Source organism: Colobus angolensis, unplaced genomic scaffold, assembly GCF_000951035.1.
Source record: "Colobus angolensis palliatus isolate OR3802 unplaced genomic scaffold, Cang.pa_1.0 Scaffold335, whole genome shotgun sequence".
Taxonomy (NCBI): domain Eukaryota; kingdom Metazoa; phylum Chordata; class Mammalia; order Primates; family Cercopithecidae; genus Colobus; species Colobus angolensis.
In genome coordinates this window covers 619,359-623,891 of record NW_012116655.1, presented here as the reverse complement: position 1 = coordinate 623,891, position 4,533 = coordinate 619,359, and positions in this window count along the sequence as shown.

Below are 4,533 nucleotides of genomic sequence, written 5' to 3'. Positions count from 1 at the left end.
GACCTCGTCGCCCGCTGCCCGGCTCCTGCCCTCTGTGCGCGGGGGCTTGGGGGAAACAGTCCAGGGTCGGGCTGAGGCTGGAGGCGCTCGGACTCCTCCACTGCCGCTTGCTCGGCGGCCGCAGGGGCGTCGGAGTTCCGGTCCCGGCCGTGCCCCTGTCCCTCTGCGACTTCGGGCAAGGACCCCTCTTCCTGCATCTCCCGCGCGCGTACACTTACTTTGTTTGGTTCTGTTTCCCAGAGAACAGTGATCTAGTAAGTCACCCAGTAAGCGCAGCAGCGTTTGCTGGGTGCTTGCGCGGACCGTATATTGCAGTCCTCAGAGCACAGCCCCAGCCCCAGCCCCTTCCCGCTCCAGTCCCCAGCCCGGCTCTTGTTCCCGGGAGGCGACCGCCGGGCGGACGTGGGGTTTCGGGGCCTCCGGCGCGGAGCTCGGCACCGCGCGCTCGGGCCGCTAGAGGGCAGCAGAGAGCCCGGCCGACGGCTCGGGGAGGCTGCGGGCGCGGCGCGCAGAGCTGGAACAGAGGCTAGGCAGGCAGGTAGGGAGCGGCAGGAATGGGGCAGGGGCCTCAGGTAGCCAGGCTGGGGCCCAGCAGAAGCGATCCCAATCCCGCGCTCTGCTGCAGGCCTCAGCCTGCTCCTTTCTCCCAGCCAGACAGGCTCTGTGGCATGGAGGGCTCTGCAGCCAGCGGCCCACCCCCTCCATCACAGCATTTTGGGCCTTTATTGTGCGCCGCGTGGGCCGCTGTTTTCATTGTCTAGCTGAGAGAGCTGGAGCTCAAAGCCGCAGCGCGCCCAGAAAGGGCCCTGGGAGCACAGTACAACCTCTTGCCTTCTCCTGGGCCTCAGTTTTCTCTTCTGGAAGATAGTGATTCTGGTTCTGTGATTAAGGATGAAAACATGCAAATGCTTTAGGAGGGCGGGGCCTGGCAATAACAATAGCAACAGTAACAGTAGTATTGACCCGGAGGCCTGGTGGGAGTACTCTCAAGAGCACACCGGGTTGATCAGTAACCAGGAGTGGGGTCATGTTGTTGAACACTGGCAACAAGCTATCTGGAGCCAGCTCCTCAGCCCTGAGCTCTTGAGGAAGTCACTGCTCCAAGCCATGACAGGCAAGCTCTGTGCTCAGTGTTTTGCTTTGGCCACGTCTGATTTAGGAAAAACCTAGAGGGCCATTAGCTGGCACCACCGGCCCAGCTGTCAGGTGGGTGAGGGTTGCATGGGGGCACTCAGTCAAGGTACAGACCTGAACCACCTTCAGACTGAGCACCGCCTTCCCGTGCCTCCCCAGCGGCACTGCATGGGCAGCCAGGCTCTAACTTGGGATGACTGATGGCCAGGGCTATAGTGAAGGTGGACCCCACACAGCCATTGCCTTCTGGGGCCCTAGTCCCAAGAGGGTCCATTTGATATGAGTGGAGGGCCTGAGGGTCAAGGATCACAGCCCAGCTCTCCCCTGGTCAGTGTCCAGGCTGGCCCCTTAAATCAGGAACATGACACTGGCAGGCACTGACCCAGCCTGGGTCCTCAGAAATAGTGACTCCTGGTACCATCTGTGCATGGCTGTCTGCCCTATGGATGCTGAGTTGTGAAGACCCAGGCCCACCTGCCATTCCCATTCTGAATGCCCCAGAGCGCCTACGCCTCCTGTCGAGGAGGTGGCCTCTGGGACTTTACTCTCAAGCAGCAAGCTGACTTCCTTGTTTCTACCCTCCTCTTTTCTTTTAAAAGGGCATCTTTTTCTTTTTATTACAAAAGTAATAAATGCTCATGGTTTTTTAAAAATCCAAACCATTTCAGAAAGGACCAGAATGAAAGGAGCGCTGGGACCAGGGCCTCTCTCGGCCATACCCAGGACAGCCTAGCCACCAGTTCTGTGGGATGGCATCTCCTGATGTCCCCACATGGCCAGACTCCCAACTGCATGAAGGAAGCCTTACCCCGGCGCAGCCTCTGCCACCCAGCTCCTTGTACATGCAGGTGCCCTTTTTCCTTCTTCTGGGGTTTGCCTGTGTGACTTTATACAAGGTCCTGCCCTAGCCTAGAGTGACTGGGGAGGGCCAGGGGATGGAAGACAAGCAGGAACAACTCGCAACTCACAGAACCATCTGCCCCTTGGATCCCGGAACCCTACACAGAGGGAACATGTGTACTGGGCTTCTCAGCACTCAGGCCACCTGGGCCCTGCCAGCCCTCACAGCATTTGATGTCCAGGTCCATCACAGTCCCATACTGTATGCAATAAATAATTCTGTTTTCTGTGTGTTTGGGGAATGAGATAACAAACGGCGTATGTGAGGCTATGAGCCTGTCTGTAAATAGTATTTACCTGCAGTGCAGTGATTTTCCTTTCCTGCTCAGAGGGGAGGGGAACTGTTTAAAATATTTGACTAAATGTCAGGGCTGGTCTGGGGGTGAGCAGCTGTACCCCCCCCACCCCCGCACCGGCCCCAGGCAGGAAATGCCAGCCACACAGCCTTGTCTGAGGGCAAAGAGCAATTAGAAAGTTCTTTTTTTTTTTTTTTCTGAGACGGAGTCTCGCTCTGTCGCCCAGGCTGGAGTGCAGTGGCTGGATCTCAGCTCACTGCAAGCTCCGCCTCCCGGGTTCACGCCATTCTCCTGCCTCAGCCTCCCGAGTAGCTGGGACTACAGGCGCCCGCCACCTCGCCCGGCTAATTTTTTGTATTTTTAGTAGAGGCGGGGTTTCACCGTGTTAGCCAGGATGGTCTCGATCTCCTGACCTTGTGATCCGCCCGCCTCGGCCTCCCAAAGTGCTGGGATTACAGGCTTGAGCCACTGTGCCCGGCCAATTAGAAGGTTTTTGAGAGCTGGGCCAAAGGAGAATGCTGGGCACCGCATCAGAGCTTTGCCTGTGGTGGTGTCCTGAGACAGAGTCCACACAAAGGCCAGAAGTGGGCACTTCAGGTGACAGGAACCCAGAGCACCCTCGGGCCCGGGCACTGCTGTGGGGAGCCCATCTCTACCAGCGCCTTGCACAGAGGAGGCCTTGAGGTGTGCTTCTCTCCTGTGTGACCCTGGTGCACGCCACCTCCTGAAGAGGGGGAAAGGGGCAAATAGCGCTGGCTTTGCATTCCCTCTGACAGGCTCCCCTCATCAAGCTGAGATCATAACCTTGGTAGATTCTTCATCAGTGATGAGCTCTGTTCCCGGTAGAGCAGACCCTCCCAGCAGAAGCCAGCTCAGCCCAAGGCTCCCGGCTCTGCCCCAGGAACCAAGGATCAGGATGCGCGGAGCTTTGCTGCCTGGCTCAGGCCATCCATCAGCCTCAAAGGCTGTGTGTGCAGAGGTGTTGGCGGAGGGAGTGAGCACCTGTGCAAGCAGCAGCAGGACCAAAGCACTGGATGTGGTCACACCGGATGCCTCTCACGCCCCTCAAGCCCTGAGACCGATTCTGGATTCTAGAAAGCAAAGAGAAAACCTTGAGGAGCTCCATGGACGACAAGGGAGGGAGGCACTGCCTCAGCACCTGCTTTATACAAAAGGCAGGCATGACTATCATGGCCATTTTACACATAAGAGGCTGCAGGGTCAGTGTGTACAGCGTCCCCAGGCCGTGCCTCTCCTCCCCTGCCGTGGGCTCAAGTATTGCGAGTGGAATTTGAAGAAGTGAACCCCTCTCTCTGCCCGTCAACCCCAGCACAGCACGTTCCCACAGCCTGGCCCTTGCCAGCCTACAGGGGCCCCTCAGAGGCCGAAAGAAGGTGGAACGTCAGGCTGGGCATGGTGGCTCATGCCTGTAATCCCGGCACATTGGGAGGCCAAGGTGGGCAGATCACATGAGGTCAGGAGTTCGAGACCAGCCTGACCAACCTGGTGAAACCCTGTCTCTACTCAAAATACAAAAATTAGCCAGGCATGGTGGCGTGCACCAGCACTCTTGGCTACTCTGGAGGCTGAGGCAGGAGAATCACTTGAACCCAGGAGACGGAGGTTGCAGTGAGCCAAGATCGCACCACTGCACCCCAGCCTGGGTGACAGAGTGAGACTCTGTCTCAAAAAATAAATTTAAAAAAATTTTAAAAAATAAGGCGGAATGTCAGGCGTGTGGCCAGGTGGCAGAGAGGCATGCCCACACTTTCTGACAACCCTTGGATCACCCCACAAGAGTGACTCTGCCTCCAGGGGTGGCTGACCCTGCTGGCCCTGGTGACCTGGGGTTCAGAACAATATAATAGTCCAGGCCCAGCTTCCTGCGAACACACGGGTGCCCAGAGGCTCAACCACTTGGCCTGCCCCTCGAGGGACCAGGTGCCCAGGGTTGGCACCCTCGGTAGCTCAGTCCTTCAGAGCTGCTGCTTTGGGGGCACTGGGACCTTGTTTTTACTTCAGGACCTTTGCATTGCCACTCCCGATGCCTGGAGGCTCTTCCTCCCTCCTGCTTCCCCTTGCAGCTGGGTCTTGGCTCAAATGCCACCTCCTCAGTGAGGCCCACTTGACCACTATGGCAAACACAGGTCACACTGCCTGTGTCCCTTTCAAAATTTCCCATGTGATGGTTGTCACTGATCAT